At 42.3% G+C, this 21,299-nt stretch overlaps 1 protein-coding gene across 9 annotated transcripts in view; it reads right to left on the bottom strand.

Annotated features, from left to right (window-relative positions):
- The window catches only part of CNOT1 (CCR4-NOT transcription complex subunit 1), a 108,062-nt gene extending 87,014 nt beyond the window's left edge, over positions 1-21,048 (bottom strand). For 8 of the 9 annotated variants that reach the window (XM_032854317.1, XM_032854321.1, XM_032854319.1 and 5 more), the window contains exon 1: positions 20,903-21,044. The gene's annotated coding sequence lies outside the window, so the exon portion shown is untranslated. Of the gene's footprint in view, positions 1-20,902 lie in introns of all 9 variants that reach the window. The other variant, XM_032854325.1, reaches the window with a different exon arrangement.
- Between the last annotated feature and the right edge of the window lie 251 nt (positions 21,049-21,299).

The raw sequence follows: 21,299 nt of genomic DNA, 5'->3' as shown, positions 1-21,299 counted from the left end.
ATATAAATAGGGATGGGCAAAATGGTGAAGGGGAGCAGGAGGTACAGAGTTCCAGATACAGAATGAGTAATGAAGGAATGAAAGGTAAAGTATATAGAATATAATCAATAGTACAGTAATAATGTATGTTGACAGACAGTAGCAACACTTGTGGTAAGCGTAACATGGAATTGTCACATCACTATGTTGTACACCTGAAATTAACACTGTCCAATATACTTCAATAAAAAATATACGAATAACAGGGATGCCTGGGTGACTCAGTTAAGCCATTGCATTCAGCTCAGGTCATGATCCCAGGGTCCTGGGATAGAGTCCTGCATCGGACTCCTTGCTCAGCAGGGAGCCTGTTTCTCTCTCCGCCTGCTTGTGCACATGCTCTCTCTCTGACAAATAAAATCTTTAAAAAAGAGAGAGAGAAAAAATATATGAATAACAGAAAAAGTTATTATGGTAAGATGTTAATTATTGAATCTAGGAAGCAATTATGTTGCTCTACACTGTACTATTTTCATCTTTCTGCACATGTGAAATTTTTCTTAATAAAACTGGGGATAGGACACCTGGCCTGAGTGGCTCAGTCGGTTGAGTGGCTGCCTTTAGCTCAGGTCATGATCAGGCTCCCTGTTCAGCGGGGAGCCTACCTCTCCCTCTTCTTCTGCCTGCCACTCTGCCTACTTGTACTCTCTCTCAAATAAATAAAATCTTAAAAAAAAAAAAAAAAAAAACTGGGGATGAAAGACATGTATTACTTTTATAACTTAAAACAAAGATTACAAGCATGTAATGTGATTTCCAAAAACTGACTTTCTTTAAAGATTTTATTTTAGAGAGAACAAGAGAGAGGGAGAGCACAGAGGGAGGGACAAAGAAAGAATCTCAAGCAGAATTCCTGCACCATACTCAGGGCTCAATCCCACAACCATGAATCATGACCTGAGCTGAAAACAGGTACCAGACGCTCAACCAGACTGAGCCACTCAAATGTCCCCCAAAAGCTGACTTTATACTCAACAGTATTTTAGCTTTTAGGACTATCAAGTAGTTTTTATAAAATGAAAGTTTAAGTAGTAGCAATTTTTTTTTTAAATCCAAAATTTAAACCCACAGGACAAGCAACTACACATAACAAAAGGCTAGATCAAAAGTGACTCAACCTCTATACCGTCCCCTCCCATTTGTAAAAATAAGGCCTCATCTAAAGCAGAGCTTTCCCAAAATGGTAGATCTTTAAGGGGTAAGAGGTAGAGCAGAGAGATAAGAATCTTCTACGGCCTCAAGACAGTCTCCTAGATTGCTCTGGAGAGCAGTACAAACCAGTCTACCCTCTGATAACATCAGCTGGTTAACAGAAGGAAGTATTCAGGACAGGCAAAGTGGATGAGATAGATGCTTTATCATCTAACATCTGCTGTAAGAGTTTGCTGAAAAGCAAGTAGCTGTCAATCTCCCACGGAACTGTTGGAGAAGTTTACATATGCCACAGAATACAGGCAGGCCGGCCAAGATGTGACTAACTGGTCCAGCATGATGATATGGAAAGGCTGAGTAGCAGGTTCTTGAGAGAAGGAACTAAAACTCCTAAATCTCTTGTCTTCTCTGTTTTGGTGACATGTGAGATAGCTGTAATGTCTTACAATGTGCAATGTACACAAATTCTCATATTAAATGTTTATCATTACTTTTACCTAATTATTTTTACTGCTGGGCTCAAATACATTAAAAAATGTTTAAAAGTCGATTATCATATTTTGTCCAAAAAGAAGATAAAGGGCCATCACCTTTAAATATTTCAAATTTGGGCCGCCTGGGTAGCACAGTGTACTGAGCGTCCAGCTCTTGGTTTTGGCTCAGGTCATGACCTCACGGGTCCTGGGACTGAGCCCTGTGTTGCCTCCACACTCAGCAGAGAGTCTACTTGAAGATTTTCTCTCTCTACCTCTCCCGGCTGCTAACACATGTGGGGGTGCTCTCTCAAATAAGTAAAATCCTTTAAAAAAAAAAAAAACCTCTCCCTCTGCCCCTTCCCCAGCTTGTACTCTATCTCTCAAATAAACCTTAAATATTTCAATTTTAAGTCTTTGAATGGATCTAAAGATATCTTAAATATACCACCTTTATGCAAATGAAATTTCTCTCTGATGATGACTGTCAATAATCTGGAGATCATCAAAATGTACGTAGACCTTTCAAACCATAAAACCGACATAAACCTGATTGCAGAAACCAGCTCAAGTTCACTAAACTATGAAAATATTTTTAATTAGAAAAATTTACTACTATACCATTCCTTATTTCATCAGGATTGTATAAAATATCCCAAATGATCTCCTTCCATTTCATTCCAGGATACTCTATAAAAAAACCTTCATTTGCTAACAATGGCACTCCTATTAATTCAAATACTTGAGCCTAACTCCATGCCATATGAATACCTTAGATGCTACAGAAAAAAGTAAACACTATCTCAAGGGTCTTAACAGAATAAATACAGATTTTATTGTTCTGCTATGCAACGAAGGCAACTGTGTTTAAGAACTGGGAGATGGGTGGGTGCCTGGGTGGCTCAGTCAGAAGAGCACGATTTTTATCTCAGGGTTTTGAGTTCGAGGCCCATGCTGGGTGTAGGAATTACTTAAATAAATTTAAAAGAAAAAAAGAACTGGGAGATGGGAGAGAGACCTATTTAAAATGCTGACTCCTGGGGCGCCTGGGTGGCTCAGTGGGTTAAAGCTAACCTTTGGCTGCCTCTGGCTCAGCTCATGATCCCAGGGTCCTGGGATCGAGCCCTGCATTGAGCTCTCTGCTCAGCCGGGAGCCTGCTTCCTCCTCTCTCTCTCTGCCTGCCTCTCTGCCTACTTGTAATCTCTGTTTGTCAAATAAGTAAGTAAGTAACTAAGTAAGTAAGTAAGTAAATAAATAAATAAATAAATAAAATGCTGACTCCTAAGCACCACCCTACACCCACAGAATCAAAATCCTTGAGGAAAGAATACAGAACACTATATTTTAAGCATACTTTGCCGGTTATTCTTACGCATTTTAAAGGTTGAGAACCACTAACCTTACTAATAGCTCTGGAAAATGTTTTTTAAAAGTATACCAAACCAGGGCACCTAGATGGCTCAGTTAGTTGAGTGTCTAACTTCAGCTCAGGTCATGATCTCAGGGTCCCGGGAGTGGGCCCCACATCAGGCTCCACACACGGCAGGGGGAGTCTGCTTTTCCCTCTGCTCCTTTCCCCCTTTGACTCCTGCTCTCTTATTCATAAAAATAAAAAAAAAAATTTTTTTAAGTATATCAGTGGCACCTGGGTGGCTCAGTGGTTAAACCTCTGCCTTCAGCTTGGGTCATGATCTCGGGATCCTGGGATCAAGCCCCACATCGGGCTGTCTGCTCAGTGGGGAGCCTACTTCCCCCTCTCTCTCTGCCTGCCTCTCTGCCTACTTGTGATCTCTTGCTCTGTCAAATAAATAAATAAAATCTTAAAAAAAAAAAAAAAAGTGTATCAAACCGGGTGCCTGGGTGGCTCAGTAGGTTAAGCAACTGCCTTCAGCTCAGGTCATGATCCTCGAGTCCCAGGACGGAGTCCCGCATCCAGCTCCCTGCTCTGCCGGGAGCCTGCTTCTCCCTCTGACCCTCCTCCCTCTCATGCTCTCTCTTTTTCTCTCTCAAATAAATAAAATCTTTAAAAAAAAAAAAAAAGTGTATCAAACCTTAATGCAATCTCTACTAAGACGACAAGGAAAGCCCTTCACATCTGTTCCTTTTTCTCTCCTTAACTTCCAGTTGGGCCAAACATAGCTCTGTAAAAGCAATTTGGTCTCCCATTGCAATGAACCCAGCAATCTTGGTATTATCACATAACTTGCTCTAGATTTAAATATCAACAGGTACTTCAAGAAGCCAAATAGGCAAGACCCAGGCTACCAGTTTATTAAACTCCAACTTCCAACATTAAAAATATATGGGGGACGCCTGGGTGGCTCAGTCAGTTAAGCATACGACTCGATTTCAGATGTAGATGTATTTCCATAATTGGAGAAAATGAGAAGAGATCACTCAGCTAGACTACTTCTAAATTGGAATGGTACTTTTCAGAGTTGAGAATTTTCAAGGTCAAATTGTAGCATTATGAGAATTAAGTATTTGTTCACCTTTTTTTTTTTTTAGATTTTATTTCTTTATTTGATAGAGCGCACAAGCAGGTAAGAGTGGCAGGCAGGCAGAGGGAGAAGCAGGCTCTCCACTGAGCAGGGAGCCTGATTCAGGGCTTGATCCCAGAACTCTGGGATAATGACTGAGCCAAAGGCAGTTAACCAACTGAGCCACCCAGGTGCCCCTGTTCACCATTTTTTTAAATTTATTTTTAAGGGACCGCTACACCCACCATGGGGCATGAACTTAAAACCCCAAGATCAAGAGTTGCATACTCTACCAACTGAGCCAGACATATGCCCCTCCATATCTGTACCTATATATATCTATATCTCTATGCTTGCTTATTTTTAGAAAGAGATGTTCCAAGCAAGTACGGGGGGGGGGGATGCCCGCAAAGGGAGAGGGAGAGAGACTCTTAAGCAGGCTCCACACCCAGAAAGAGCCCAACTATCTCACAACCCTGAGATCATGACCTGAGTCAAAATCAAGAGTCAGCCACTAAACTGACTGAGCCGCCCAGAAGTCCCTAGAGACAATATTTAAGAGAACATTAAAGAACTGGACAGCAGAGGTAAGATGATTTCAAAAAACAAAAAACAAAAACAAAAACCCCTGTGTTGCACCTCCAAAATCACTGCCTAAATAATTGTTTTAATACCAATTCCTACCAATTTTAGGAATTTAATACCAATTCCTAAAACAAACAAACCCTGGTATCTCCAACCTTACATAAAAGAGTAATAAGAGTTTTAGAACCCTAAAGCCCCAATTCTGCACTGAATACTCAGCAGTCATCTTTAATTCATTCCCTTTTCCTCCATCAAACAAACAACTATTTAACATCATACCATGTGAAAATGGCCTAAGTATCTATCAAAAGGGCCATGGTTAAGTAAATCATAAAAAGGAATATTATGTAATAACTTTAAAAAGGAGTTAGGAAGAATGGAAATAATCTATTGGGAGGAAAGCAAGTTACAGAACAGCATTCTGCATATGTGTATGTCCTTATATGCAGAGCACCTAGAATGATACAAAAATAACTATCTGAAAGGATAGATGAAAGGAGCTAGGAAGGGAACTGTAAATTTTTTTCCCCTACTGAAATAGAAAAGTAATTTAAGTAAAATATCAGGTCAACAAAATTTTGCATATTCCAAGATTATCTATACAAAATCCCTTTCCATGGAGACCATTCACCTCATTCACCGAGCAGAAAACAGTTAACAGAATGTCTGAGACTGCTATCCTTAGACATACCAGGTTGGCCTCTGGCTGCTGTCATAACTTGATTTGGGGAAAACTAATCCCCACTCCCAGAACTAATTAAGAGTGGCTCCCTGTGCCTAAACTGTACCCAAAAATGTGATTTATGCTGAACACCTGCCTTCCTTCTGAGAACCTCAAATTTTAGTATGTCATAGCCAAAAAAAAAAAAAGGTGCTCACATGACAAGTCCCCAATAACAATCCTAGGCATAGATTCTCTAACACGCTTTCCCTGCTGGGCAACATTTCATACACATGTGTTGTCACAATTCCTTGCTGGAGGAATTAAGTGTGCCCGATATGACTCCACTGGGAAAGGCACTGGGAGAGGTTCAGCTTGAGAGCATGAGTCTAGTTTCCTCAGACTTCACCTTATAGGACTTTTCCCTTTTATTCTGCTCTGTATCCTTTTGCTGTAATAAATCACAGCCTTAAGTACAACCCCCACACACTAACCCTGCCACTGACCAAAATGAAATGTCTTCTGGAGTTAACTGACACCCAATTTGTGGCTTTCCTTTCTCATACGTATAGAACCCATTTCAGACTTCTGGATTCTGTCATAAAGATGATCCTGGGGAGCACCTGGGTGACTCAGTCAGTTGAGTGTTTGCCTTTGGCTCAGGTCATGATCCCAGGGTTCTGGGATGGAGTCCCACATCAGGCTGCCTGTTCAGCGGGGAATCTACTTCTCCCTCTAACCCCTCCCCCCAGCTTGTGAACGCTCTCAAATAAATAAATAAAATCTTAAAAAAAAAAAAAAGACAATCCTAGAAGCTACAGGGATTGGTTTGAATATATTTTAGGGGATAAGGGAATAAGGGAAACTAGCTACATGTTCACCCAATCTCTTCCCTCTACCTGGCTAAATTGCTAGATTACATTTCTCAGCCTCTCTTGCATAGGTGTGGCCAAGAAACCGAGTTCTAGCCAATGAAATGCAAGCCAAAAAATGATACCAGCCACTTCCAGACCTCGTCCATAAAACCTACTCTGGACCCTCCCTCTGGAGAAAAGCAGTGCCGTAAGATGGAAGGAGCCTGGGTTCCTGAATTACCACAAGAAAGGTAACCTAATGAACATTCTCAATGAAAGTTATCTGAATAGAAATATCTACTCTGTTAAGCCACCGATATCTTGGGATTGTTTGATCCAACAGTAACGTGCTTTGCCTACTAACAAAGGAGAGGATCAGGTAAAAAATTTTTAGAAGCTAGACACCTGGATGGCTTAGCCAGTTAAGCCTCCGACTCTTGATTTCAGCTCATGTCATGATCTCAGAGTCCTGAGATCAAGCTCCATGCTGGGCTTCCCGGATGAGCATGGAACCTGCTTGAGATTCTCTCTCTTCCTCTCCCTTTGCCCCAACCCCTGCTCGGGCTCTCTTTCAAATAAATAAAATATTTTAAAATATACACATTAGAAGGGAAGAGAAGTGAATGCATTCAGGAGGGAACTGCAAGGACTCTGAAACTGAATAAGCAAGAAAGGTGAACCAAAAGAAGAGTCAAAAACATTTCCACTAAGCATCTGGGTTCTACTTACTTCTGACATGAAACTGAGAAGAGAAAGTTTACATGGCAAGAAAGAAAATGAGGAATTCTATTTCGGACATATCTGGAGTAACACATACAAATGAAACCCACCGGTTGGTTGAGAATTTCAGCCTGCAGCACAGCAAGGGTGAGCTGCAAATAAAAGATTTGGGAGTTATCAACATTTAAAAGAGACATCTGAGCCTGCATAGCTCAGATGGTTGGGTGTCTGCCTTCGGCTCAGGTCATGATCTCTAGTCCTGGGATCAAGCCCCATGTCAGGCTCTCAGCTCAGTCAGGAGTCTGCTTCTCCCTCTCTCTCTGCCTCTCCCCCTGCTTGTGCTCTCCTCTCTGTCTCTCTCTCCCAAGTAAGTAAAAAAATAAAATAAAATAATAGAAAATAAAAAAGAAACAGCAAAGGAGAAGTACAGAAAGAAAATAAGGATTTTAGAATCCTAAAAAAGCTTAGCATTTTAAAGGTGGCTGGAAAAGAGGAACTCGGGATGCCTGAGTGGCTCAGTCAGTTAAGTGTCTGCCTTTGGCTCAAGTGATGATTTCAGGGTCCTGGGATTGAGTCTTGCAACAGGCTCCCTGGAACCTGCTTCTCCCCTCTGCCTCTGCCTCTCTGTCTCTCATGAATAAAAAAGTAAATAAAATTTAAAAAAAAAAAGAAAAAAAAGATAAAGTCAAGAAGGGAAATGAAGAGTAGCTAGACAGGTAGAAGAAACTTGGACTGCATATTATCAGAAGCCAAGCAGAGTCCTCCTCTACTTAGTATTAATAAGTAAAACCTACGAACAGATAACATTCCCTAAAAAGAGCTCCAAGGACGAATCTTTGGCAAATGTCCACTGTGGCAGGCAGCCTCTAAAATAACCCCAACAATCCCTGCCTAATAGGTCTATCCTTATGTAATCCCCTCCCCATACAAGTGGGATGGACCTTAATTAAGAGTGGCTTCAAAAGAAGAAAATAGTCCTTTCAAAGATTAAACTACAAAAAGACTGACTTCTACCTTGTTTACCTCTCTGAGCCTGTGCTCCAAGAAAAGCAAGTTGCCATGCTGTGAGTAACCCTATGGAGAAGGCACATGTGACAAGCAACAGATGTCTGCCAACCAACAGCCAGCAAGGATTTGAAGCCTGCCTACTGCCAGGTGAGTGAGTTTATAAGAACTCTCCACCCTTCAGCCTTGGGCTGACTACTGCCTGTGGATACCTGCACTGCAACTTTGTGAAAGACACTGAGTCAAAAGCAATCAGCCAAGTGTGTCTGTGAAATAAAGAACAAGTCTTAAATGGCTGAATTTGGGGGTACTTTCCTATGCCACAACCAGTAATTTATACACCCATATGCTATGAAAACCATGGGGGAGAGATTTTACAAAGGTATAGTTGTCAGAGGCGCCTGAGTGGCTCAGTTAGTTACACATCTGACTCTTGATTTTACCTTAGGTCATGATCCCAAGTCCTGTGATGAGCTTTCCACTAAGCAGGAAGTTGGTTTTTTTTAAACTTTACTTTAAAAGTTTGGTTACAGGGCGCCTGGGTGGCTCAGTGGGTTAAAGCCTCTGCCTTCGGCTCAGGTCATGATCCCAGGGTCCTGGGATCAAGGCCCGCATCGGGCTCTCTGCTCAGCAGGGAGCCTGCTTCCTCCTCTCTCTGCCTGCCTCTCTGCCTACTTGTGATCTCTGTCTGTCAAATAAATAAATAAAATATTTAAAAAATAAAATAAAATAAAAGTTTGGTTACAGTTTCACTTTTGTTTTCTTAACAAGTCTACTGTTTAATCTCTCAGGATAAAAAAAAATTAAGATTCTAAAGAATTAAACAACAAAGGGATGTCAAGGGAATAAGCAGGGAGTCTTTTTGAGATTCTCTCACCCTCTCCTGCAGCCTCTCCCCCCTCACCCCGCATGCACATGTGTGTTTGCTCTCTCTCAAAAATAAAAATATTTTTAAAACTAAAGGTATAGGGGCACCTGGGTGGCTCAATCATTAAGCATCTGCCTTCAGCTCAGGTCATGATCCCAGGGTCCTAGGATGGAGCCCCGTGTCAGGCTCCCTGCTCAGCAAGAAGCCTGCTTCTCCCTCTCCCACTCCCCCTTCTTGTGTTCCCTCTCTTGCTGTGTCTCTCTGTCAAATAAATAAATAAAATCTTAATAAATAAATAAATAAAGGTATAGTTGGCAGTGTACAAAAAATATATGGGAATTATAAATTCCCGGAATTAGCAACTAAGTGATCATTAATAACTTTCAAGAGAGGGAAGTTAGTGGTTACCAGGAGGCAGGATAAGAATCCTCCCTAAGTGGACAATCCATGAGGTAGTAAGACCAGCGTCTAGCTCAAGCCCCAGCCCCTCCAAAATCTCCCAAACCACTTCAGATCATCTACAGGATAATCTACTAATCTATCTCTCTTCCTCTTTAGTATGTATGATGCACTATAAAATTTAATCACACTGCTCACTATTGTTTCAGGTGTATTATCGCTTACACTGGCTCCCAGAAACATACATACCTTGGGTTTATTCCACAGCTCTTCCTCAGCATCACTGCCAACTGGCTTTAAGGGCACTGAAAACATTCCAGAACCCTGATAAATCCATTATTGTATCAATTTCTAGTTCCCTAAAATACAATTTGACTAGATATAACAGCAAACAAAATGTAGCCAAAGTTTGGGAAACTTCTTCCATCTTCATCACCCATGAAACAGAGATAATTTTCCATAATCTCATTTCAGGTTAGTCTTTGTTTTGTTTTTGTTTTAAGTAGGCTCCGTGCCCATGCCCATGCCCATACCCAGCATGAAGCCCAACACAGAGCTTGAACTCACAACCTAGAGAGATCAAGACCTGAGCTGAGATCAAGAACCGGATGCTTAACCAACTTAAGCCACCCAGGCGCCCCAAGACTGATTAGTCTTTAACTACAGAAGCATCTCTACTTATGTGTCACTAAGAAAGTTTACTTGGTAATACTTTTCTAACATGAAACATTGGGGTGCCCAAATATGGTGGGCATATTATGTGACTGCCTTCAGCTCAGGTCCTGATGGTCCTGGGATTGAGCCCCGCGTCAGGCTCCTTGTTCAGCAGGGAGCCTAATTCTCCCTCTCCCTGCTACTCCACCTGCTTGTGCTCTCTCTGTCAAATAAATAAATAAATAAAAATTTAAATTAAAAAAAAGATTATGATACATCCAATTCCAGAGTTGTTAAAATGTTGACAATATTTTAGAATCAGTGAAATACACTATTCCTTCTCTTCATGTAGTCTTCTCATTTGGGACACTGTAAAATTAAATTTTAAGAAATTTGTAATTTACACCAAAAATAATTGACTCTAAAGTAAATAAAAGAATGATGAAAATAAATCTGCCTCAAGAGGTTATTTACTGGAATAAACTAGAGGGCAATGTAATCTCCAAAAGCATTCCGAAATTTGTAGGAGTGGGAGAGACACTGGCACTTAATGAGAATTAGAGATGAAATAACCAAAGATGGACACCACCACAAACAAAGAACTATCCTGCCCAAACACCAATAGTGCCCTTGCTAAGAAAATGGCTTTGCATCTATTTTCTGTAGGGTGAGCCCTAGATGTGAACACCTCAAGTCTGGCTCTCCACAAAGTTAACACAAAGCCAAGCACAACTTAAATTCATCAGACAGTAAGAAATAGTATATGACTTATATTAAGTGGCTACCACAACTTATCACAGAAAACAGTTTAGGTACCTTTATTATACGTTATTAACCCAGTCAAATATTTACTTAGTACTTACATGTGTCAGGTATTTGAAATATATGGGTGAAAAGACATTCATAAATTCCTGCATTTCCACTGGAGGTGAGAAATAATAAACTTTGTTTTTTTAGATTTTTTATTTATTCATTTGACAGAGATCACAAGCAGGCAGAGAGGCAGGCAGAGAGAGAGGAGGAAGCAGGCTCCCCGCAGAGCAGAGAGCCCGATGCGGGGCTTGATCCCAGGACCCCGGGACCACAACCCGAGCCGAAGGCAGAGGCTTTAACCCACTGAGCCACCCAGGCACCCCGAGAAATAATAATCTTAAGAAATAATGAAAGGGGGGGGAACCTGGCTGGCTCAGTCAGTAGAGCATGTCTCTTGATCTCAGGATTGGGAGTTTGACCCCCAAATGGGAGAAATTACTTTAAAAAATGAAAAGAGCCGCCTAGGTGGCTTAATTGGTTGAGCATCTGCCTTAGGCTTGGGTTGTGATCCCAGGGTCCTGGGATCAGCCCCAAATCAGGCTCCCTGTTCAGAGGGGCGTCCACTTCTCCCTCTCCCTCTGCTGATCCCCCTGCTTCTGCTCTCTCTCTCTCAAATAAATAAGTAAAATCTTTTCTAAAAATGAAATATTAAAAAGTACATATGAGGGGCACCTCATGTGTACTTTCAGTGGCTCAGTCGTTAAGCATCTGACTTTGGCTCGGGTCATGATCCCAGGATTCTGGGATTGAGCCCCACATCAGGCTCCCTGCTCAGTGGGAGGACTGCTTCTCCCTCTCCCACTCCCCCTGCTTGTGTTCCCTCTCTTGCTCTGTCAAATAAATAAATAAAATCTTTAAAATATATATATGAGAAACATGTTAGGAGATGCTAAGTACTACAGACAATAAAACAGCAAGGTAAAGGGAACCAAATAGGGAGACTGAAGGGCTGCAATTAGTATGGTGGCCAGAGAGAGCCTTACTGAGAAAGAAGTCTTTTTTTTTTTTTTTTTTAAGATTTTATTTATTTAGGGGCGCCTGGGTAGCTCAGTCATTACACATCTGCCTTCAGCTCAGGTCATGATCACAGGGTACTGGGATAGAGCCATGCATTGGGCTCCCCACTGTGTGGGAAGCCTGCTTCTTCCTCCGCCACTGCTTGTGTTCCCTCTCTATGTCTTTCTCTGCCAAATAAATAAATAAATAAAATCTTAAAAAAAAAAAAAAGGAAGAAGAAAAGAAAAGATTTTCTTTATTCATCTGACAAAGAGCAAGCCGGAGAGCACAAGCACAGAACACAGCAGAGGGAGAGAAGCAGGCTCCCCGATGATCAGGGAGCCCGAGGAGTTCAGGGGTTTAGCCATGCACACGTATCAGAGAAAAATGTTCTAGGAAGAAGGATTGGTCAGTTGGTGCAAAGGCTTCCTAAGAGAGTACGTGGCATGTGTAAGGCAAAAAGCAAGGAGGCCAAGGGTACTTGAAGAAAACCAATAGGAGTGGGGGGGACAGGAGGTAAGAGAGAGTAGTTGGGGAGAAGGCAGAATATGTGAGGAGGTATAGGGCAGAGTTAAATCCTGTAAGTAATGAAGGACTCTGGCTTTTACTAAAGACAAATGGAGAATCAACAGGTGTTTCTCAACAGGATGACAAGATAGGATTTTCAAAACATAAGAATCACTTTAGATGATGAACTGAAAACAAACTACAGGGGACCAAGGGTAGAAGCAAGGTAGATAATAATAGCACATTATGAGAGAATTAGTCACTGAAACCCAAACACAGAAGACCTCTACAAAGTTTTATACAAATATTCCACAACTAAGTTAGCATATTAAGGTATCGTACCAATGTTTTGTGGTTGCCATAAGGCTTAGTGATTGGGCATGACTAAATATTTTCATATAATTTCTACATTTTACATTTGGACAGATAACCTCAATGCCTACAATCTCTGGCATGTTTGTCTGTTTGAAAAGGGAAGAGGAGTATTTAAGATTTTATTTTCATTATTATTTATTTAGAGAGAGAGGCAGAGGTGTGGGGGAAGGGAGAGAGGGAATCTAAAGCAGACTCCATCAAAGCTCAGAGCCTGGATGCAGGGCTTGATCTCACAAACCTGACATGAAATCAAGAGTCGGTCACTTAACTGACTTAACCATCCAAGCTCCCCAGTTTTTTTTTTTTTTTAAGATTTTATTTATTTATTCGACAGAGAGAGAGAGAGACTGAAAGAGGGAACACAAGCAGAGGGAGTGCAAGAGGGAAAAGCAGGCCTCCCACTATGCAGGGAGCCCTACTGGGGGACTGCTCATGACCAAGACAGACGCCCAACCAACCAAGCCACTCAAGTGTCCCCCCAAGACTTTATTTTTAACCAATCTCTATACCCAATATGGGGCTCAAACCTACAACCCCAAGATCAAGATGAGCAAGGTCGGGGTGCCTGGGTGGCTCAATCGGCTAATCATCTACCTTATGCTTGGGTCACGGTCCCAGGATAGAGCCCTGCACCTGGCTCCCTCCTCAGCAGGGAGTCTGCTTCTCCCTCTGCTTCTCCCTCTCCTTCTAGCTCCTGCTCCATCTCTCTCAAATAAAAATTTTTTTAAGAAAATTTGAAACCTCTACCAACTGAGCCAGCAACATGTCTCCCCCCCCCTTTTTTAAACACTATTTGTTTCCTTTTTTATATATATATATTTTTAAGTAATCTCTACACCCAGTGCGGGGCTCAAACTCATGACCCCAAGATCAAGAACCACAGACTCTACCAACTGAACCAGCCAGTCACCCAAGGGAAGGGGAATAGTCTTAAGATATTCATGCCATGGGGCGCGTGGGTGGCTCAGTGGGTTAAAGCCTCTGCCTTCAGCTCAGGTCATGATCCCAGGGTCCTGGGATCGAGCCCCACATCGCGCTCTCTGCTCTGCAGGGAGCCTACTTTCTCCTCTCTCTCTCTGCCTGCCTCTCTAACTAACTTGTGATCTCTGTCTGTCAAATAAATGAATAAAATCTTTTAAAAAAGAAAAAGATATTCATGCCATAACTGCGGGTATACACATGGTAGACTTAACTATTACCCAAACTAAAGAGCACAAACAAGTGGGAATAATCCAATCATGAACATCCCAGTATTATGTATTACTGAGCTTAGAAAAGCCTAGTATAAAACTTTTTTTTTGAACCCACCTGACAAGAGTTAAGGAAATATTCAAAGGTATAATGGTCAACAAGTAGTAAACAGGTTTGAAATGAGGTAATAACAAATGGAGCAAGCGCTGAACTGCTTCCTAACCATGCCACTTTAAACAAGCAGTTTTACCAGACTCAATAGAATCTTAATAGCAACCATTAAAGAACATTTAATAGTCTTTTGTAGATACTTTCCAGAATTTTACAAGACTTGATCCAATCCATACACCAGCACAGTATGACATAGTTAGCAAATAAATCCCTATCTTTTTCATTTATTTTTTTTTTAAGTAAGCTCTACAGCCAGCGTGGGGCTTGAACTCATGACCCGGAGACCTAGAGACCCATGCTCTACAGACTGAGCCTATCAAAAACCCCAAAAACCCCTATTTTTTAAAAACTGAGAAAGTGAACCAGAAAGTATGTCTACTCCAAAATCAGGAAACAATCAAGTTCCTCCTGTGGAATCAACTGAATATTCAGAAGCATCTTCCCACTAGTAATTACAAAATTATAAAGCTACATAAGTCAATATAGTTGACTACTAAAAGTATCCTTCTTTGAGCTACCTTTTTTTTTTAAGATTTTATTCATTTATTTGGCAGAGATCACAAGTAGGCAGAGAGGCAGGCAGAGAGAGAGGAGGAAGCAGGCTCCCTGCTGAGCAGAGAGCCCGATGCAGGGCTCCATCCCAGGACCCTAAGATCATGACCTGAGCTGAAGGCAGAGGCTCAACCCACTGAGCCACCCAGATGCCCTGACTCTGAGCTACTTTAAAAATATCGCTACACCGAGGTGCCTGGGTAGCTCAGTTGGTTGGGTATCCACTGCTTCTTTTGGCTCAGGTTGTGGTCTCATGGGTGGTGGGATTGGGCTGGAGCTAGGCTCTCTGCTCAGGGAGTCCATGGGGGATTGTTTCTCTTCCCCTGTTCCCCCCTTACACACTTACACATACTCTCACTCTCTCAAATAAATAAATCTTAAGAATATAGATAGATTAAATATATACATATTAAGTATATAATTATATATATTATATATATATACAACTATATCAAGAAAAAACTTATTCATTAAAACCTAAATCCCTCCCTATACTTTGGAGATCTTAAAAGTACAAGTTAATTTACACTGAGTTAAATAATGACCACTCACAGTAACTGTAACAGGAAAGACCACCTTTGTGTCAGTTATGAGTTTTACATTTCACACTGAAGAGAAGAAACATTCAAATCTTTTGTCTTGTCCTACAAAAAAACTGCTGAGGAAAAAAAAAATCTGTATTTGCTTTGGTCATAACTAAGAAAATCTCTTCCAAAAAAAAGAAAATCTCATCCAAATAAATATTGGCAGTATCTCACAATATATCTAGGTCAAGCTGTTACAGTATGCATATGAAACTTATACAGTGCTGTGTGTCAATTATGTCAATAAAATGGGGGGAAAACACAGATTAGGAGTAAAGAAAAAAAAATCTCCCTAGGTAATTACCTAAGAAACAGTTTAATTCTGCAGAATTATTTTTTTTTTTTAAAGATTTTATTTATTTATTTGACAGAGATCACAAGTAGGCAGAGAGGCAGGCAGAGAGAGAGAGAGGAGGAAGCAGGCTCCGCGCTGAGCAGAGAGCCCGATGCGGGGCTCGATCCCAGGACCCTGAGATCATGACCTGAGCCGAAGGCAGAGGCTTTAACCCACTGAGCCACCCAGACGCCCCTGCAGAATTATTATTAATAGAGATAGTCATGATGTGCTAAAGACTCCAGAGATTTTAATTATACAATGACACTCTCAAAAAACAAATGGTTAACCACAAAGACTATGCTCTTTTTTTTTTTCTTTTTTTTTTTTTTTTTTTTTTTTTAATTAAAAAGAGAGCTTGAATTCACAACCCTGAGAGATCAAGACCTGAGCTGAGGTCAAGAGTCAGCCGCCTGGAGCACCTGGGTGGCTCAGTTGGTTTAACATCCAACTCTTGATTTCGGCTCAGGTCATGATCTCAGGGTCATGAGATCAAGCCCCTCACTGAGCTCTGCACTTAGCATAAGTCGGCTTCCCCTTCCCTTGCTCTCACGTGTTCTCTCAAATAAATAAATCTTAAAAAAAAAAAAGAAAGAAAAGAAAGAAAGAATTGGACACTTAACCGACCTTGCCACCCAGGTGACCCTATGCTCTTTTTGATGAATTCATACATTTTTCTTTCCCTTGTACTGAACTCAAGCGGAATGTGGAAGGACAGAATGAACATTAGGGTAGAGCAGGAAAACCTGGTCTGCCTGACCTTAAACTAAGAAAGTCACCTTACAGGGCGCCTGGGTGGCTCAGTGGGTTAAAGCCTCTGCCTTCGGCTCAGGTCATGGTCTCAGGGTCCTGGGATCGAGCCCCGCATCGGGCTCTCTGCTCGCCAGGGAGCCTGCTTCCTCCTCTCTCTCTGCTTGCCTCTGCCTACTTGTGATCTCTCTGTCAAATAAATAAATAAAATGTTAAAAAAAAAAAAAAAAAAAAAAGAAAGTCACCTTACCCTCCTCGGCTTCACTTTCCTAAAGGATGATACCATAATTCTATATGGCTAGCTTTTAAAGTTTAACCATCTAAAAGATACCAACAGAATTAGAAGTAAACAGTCCCAAGAAAAACACTATAAATCTACCCAAGGGTAATAAATGAAGCATCACTCAATTACAATTCAGGGCAGTAACATGTTTCGGGGTGGTGGGGGATTACCCACTATGAGGCAGAAAACTTATAAGGCAAAACAGTATATGCTATAGGTAAGTGAAACTGCCCAAGAGGTATAGGAAAATCAGGGCAGAGATGTATATAGACACATATGAGTTTGAATGACAGATGTTTCGGGAGACACAATGACATTACATATAAGAGAGGCAAAGATGTATTAGGAACCACTGTTCAACAGTCTTGTGACTATAGCATAAGATAGTAATATGATGCCACAGGTAGGGAGGGATCAACACTTACACAGCGCCCAGCATGAGATGTGAAGGACTTCTGAGCAGAGGATCACTGTTTTCAAACCAGCGATTTAGGAGGCAATTTGGCAGTAAAGAGTTAACTATATTCCTGGAATTATTTACATTTGGAATGCATTTACATATTATGTATGTAATTTTAAAAAACAATAAACAAATCCTGAGGGAAAGATACTGAAGATTAGTTAGAAAGCTACTGCAAAGGGGTGATTGGGTGGCTCAGTCAGCTGAGTGCCAACTCTTGATTTCAGTTCAGGTCAGGTCATGACCTCTGGGTCTGGGATTAAGCCCCAAGTCTGCTTGGGATTCTCTCCCTCTCTGTGCCTCTCCCCCTGCTCACTCATGCACTCTCTCTAAAATAAATAAGCTCTTTCAAAAGAAAAAAAGCAAGAAAAGAAAGATAGCTACTGCAAAAAAGGCAAGCTGGGGGGGGCAGGTTGGCTCAGTAAATTAGGGCTCTTGATCCTGGCATCATGAGTTCAAGACCAAGTTGAGGACAGATAAAGGAAAGAAAGGGACTGAAACAAAGGGTTAACTGTTCTTACGATTAGTCTAAAAATTTAAAACTAACATTGCATTTCAAAACTGAGTTATAAATCCAAGGTGACAAACTTTAAAACTGTCTGAAATGGAAAATGCTGAGCTCTTGATGAGGATTAAGAACAGTAAAATGAGGTTTTCGAAATACGCCTTCACTCCCTTTTATATTTTATATAATTAGCACAACACACACACACACACACACACACACACTTCTCCTGCAGACAGTTTAACATCTCAGTCAACATTTTACAAATTTCCTCCTAACAACTGTTAACAAAATTAACCTAAACATTTTATCCTGGAGGTTTATGCTGAGCTTTCCAACATTAAACACAGAAATGCATTTCTTAAATCTACACTTCCAAAGACGCTGCATTTCCTTCAAATCTCAACACAGGGTTTCAGATTAAATCTACAGCTCTAATTACTGAGTTCTTAAAGGTGCTTTTTTTCCCCCCAGATTTTATTTATTCGTCAGAGGGGGAGAGGGAGAAAAAGTGAGAGCGCACAAGCAGAAGAACAGCAGGCAGAGGGAAAAGCAGGCTCCCCACTGAGCAAGGAGCCTGATAGGGGACTTGATGACCTGAATGGAAGGCAGACACTGACCAACTGAGCCACCCAGGGGTCCCTTAAACGTGCTTTTCAATAAACAATTTGTTTCATTTGCTTTGCTACATTCTTACAAATATAAGAGTGAAAAGTACATTAAACTATTGCATAAAGATTTTGAGCCCATTTTAGCTTTGAAACACGCCTCTTAAAATTGTGAGCAAACAGAAAAGGAACTGTAGGATTTTTCTATATATAAGGTCTTAAAATAAGACTCAGTGGGATGCCATTTTGAAAGGTCCCAGCAGGAAGTTCAGTTTGGTCAGAGAGCCATTTAAGAAGTGCCTCAGCTAATATTTTTAAATGACTTCAAAGTTAGCTTTGTACTTTAATAAAGGATACTAAGTTCATGAAATACAGCATTTCAAAATGGCAGGCTACTATTTTTGGTCATTCCAGAAGTATAAACATCTTACCAAAAATTAGTATCTTAAAGAACATGTGAGCATTCAATTAGAATTACTATGGATAAATTCCCTACCATGGCACTGAATGCCAAAGATTTGCTACCTCGCAGAACGAAATAAAAATTCAAGTTCAGGGGTGCCTGGGTGGCTCAGCGGGTTAAAGCCTCTGCCTTCAGCTCAAGTCATGATCCCAGGGTTCTGGGATCGAGCCCCGCATCGGGCTCTCTGCTCAGGGGGGAGCCCGCGTCCTCCTCTCTCTCTCTGCCTGCCTCTCTGCCTACTTGTGATCTCTGTCAAATAAATAAATAAAATCTTTAAAAAAAAAAAATTCAAGTTCATCACCCTAGGCTGGTTAAAAAGAAAGCTTTTCATGACTGCATATCAGAATCTAACCAAAAACATGCTTAGAAAAAGCAACATGCAAGAGTAATATGCAATTAGTCTTCAAGCAGTGTCTTGAAGAGAGAGCAAGCACTTCCTCTCCTGCCTTCACACAGTTTGTTTTTAAATGACATAACCCAAAGTTAGAAGAATGTCACAATACTTAGCCTGACAAGATTCCATGTTGAAGAGACCGGGATTTAAACAAGCCCAGCAGAAACTCAGAGACTAGAGAGAGAGAGAGATTTAAAAAAAGAAAGAAAAAGAAAAAAGAACAAAACCTAAGCCAAAAACTAATCCATCTGAGTGTTTAGGAACCAAGTGCATTTCAGTTCAGTTCCACCACATGCCACAAAACCCTGCCTTAGAACTTCTACAGTTACATACAATCTTAGGCAAGAAAGGGAAATGTTTTCAGTTATTAATGGTCAAGTCTTTGTGCCTTGATTCTAGAGTTAAGTTTCCAATGAAGGACTTGGGACCCACACTTGTTGAAAAGGGACCAACCCTCTCAACTCAACAGGTTTTATCAACATGCTACCATTTCAAAGTACAACTAGATGCCTAAAACTTTATGTATCATCAGCTCATTTTCTCCTTAGACAAGGTAACAATCTGCAGTGTCCTAAAAGAAGACAATTTAAACTGTTACCATATATCTTATTAATAGCTAAAATACTATCCTGCCCAGCTTTAGAAGGGTGAGAATGTCAACCTGAGCCACAGATTACTAACATATTATACCCAAATACCTCAACATAAACAGGTTTGTTCATGTGTTTGCCCTGCTTTCTAATTTTCTACCTGTCCTCCCTTTTTTTTTGGGGGGGGGGTCCTACGTATTCCTATCAAACATTGCATGAAAGCAATGGCCAGAATTCCCCGCCGCCCCCCCCCCCCGGCAAAATACGAAAGTATATTTATTTATTCGCTGTTAAAATAAATCTCCCAAGGCAATAGAATTATACAGAAATAAGAGAAAAATTAAGTATCATTACTCAGCTTACAGGAAGAAAGCAGACTTTTTATTAGAGTCCTAAGAAATGTGGCGTTTGATTGGGTGGCTTCAGGGTAGAAGTTTACTTCTCAAAGTTTATTTTAAACACAGCCTTTCCAAACCCACAGGTATCAGGCATCTTTTTTTTTTTTTTTTTAAATTTTTAACTACAAATCGTACTCCTAGCGGGGGGGGGGGGCAGTCATCTGGGTGAGGCTAGTTGGGTGAATTCTGCAGAGGGACTGGTACGGAATCTGAGTGTTTCTCGTTTGGCCTTAAGCAACCTCCCTACACGACCTGTAGGAAAGAAATCTCTCCCCAGCGTCGAGGCCTACAAACGTTCGGCTCTCTAAGCGGACACTTCCCGTGGGAGAGCAAAACCGCCACTACATCTCAGACACCGGCCCAAGTGGGTGAGGGCCGACTTCGGAGAAAAGTCTGAGCGCCCCGGCGCGCGAGTGGAACAAAACCTGTGGCAAGAAGTAATGAGGAAGTACTGGCTCCCGCCCGCCCCTCCCACCGGCGGATACTCGAAACACCCGGGGTTTGACAACGTGCTGGGCGCAGAGGGAGGGGGACTGCCAGCCCCAGGTCGACCAGAAAGAACCAGGAGTCTGCAACTACTCCAAACACGGACCCTCGCCTCTGGAACTAGGCCTCGGGGGCCGAAGCCAACTGCACCCATCCGGAAGCCCAGAGAGAAAGGGTCAGTTGAAGAGCTCGTGGGCTCTGAGGAGAGTGCAGCCCGCGCGAAGCGAGGCCCAGCCGCCCGAACTGCCGCCACCGCCGCCCTCAGAGCCTCCAGGCCCGGGCCCGGGACCACCCCGCGCTCTGCCCTCAGCTCCGTGAAGCCTTCGTCCCGGCCTCTGCTCTTCAGAACCCAAAGACTCCGCGAGCCGTGGGAAGAGTCCGCCCTCTCCCGCCTCGCCACTTCCCCCGTCCCGACTGCCCCTCACTCCGCGGAGCTCCGGGAAACGCTCCCAATGGCCCCTGGACCACCCCCGTTCCTTCGCCCACCGGCGCCCGCGTTCCGCAGCTGACACCACCAGCCGGCCCCAGCCACCGACCCCGGCCCACCTCACCTCAGGCGGTTCCGGCAGCGCTGGACACAGGAAACTCCTGAGTCCCCGACTCCGGCTCTCCTCGACCCCCTCTTCGGTTAACTCCGCTTGTTTCTCTACAAAATGGCGCCGGAGGTCGCGCGCTCACGTCGCGGCCTTTCCCCTCCCCGTTCCCATTTCATCATTCGCTGCCCGCCCGAGGAGGATGGCCCGAGCATCAGCCAATAATCGTACCCAGCCCGTGACTGCCGCCCAATCACCGCCAGGTGCCCGCGGATTTAAACCAATCACACACTTTCACTCGCAGAAGTCAAGGAAGAAACCAGGCTCCTGCTAGCAACTACCAATCCCGACTCCTACTTCGCGGGCTTTGGCCAATTGCCGCTCACCCGTCCCTGGGGATTGAAGACGGAGCCCT

The sequence above is a fragment of the Lontra canadensis genome, unplaced genomic scaffold (assembly GCF_010015895.1).
Source record: "Lontra canadensis isolate GAN:19392208 unplaced genomic scaffold, GSC_riverotter_1.0 scaffold8, whole genome shotgun sequence".
Taxonomy (NCBI): Eukaryota; Metazoa; Chordata; class Mammalia; order Carnivora; family Mustelidae; genus Lontra; species Lontra canadensis.
The sequence above is the reverse complement of the archived record's forward strand: the minus strand, read 5'-3'. Positions and strand labels throughout refer to the sequence as shown.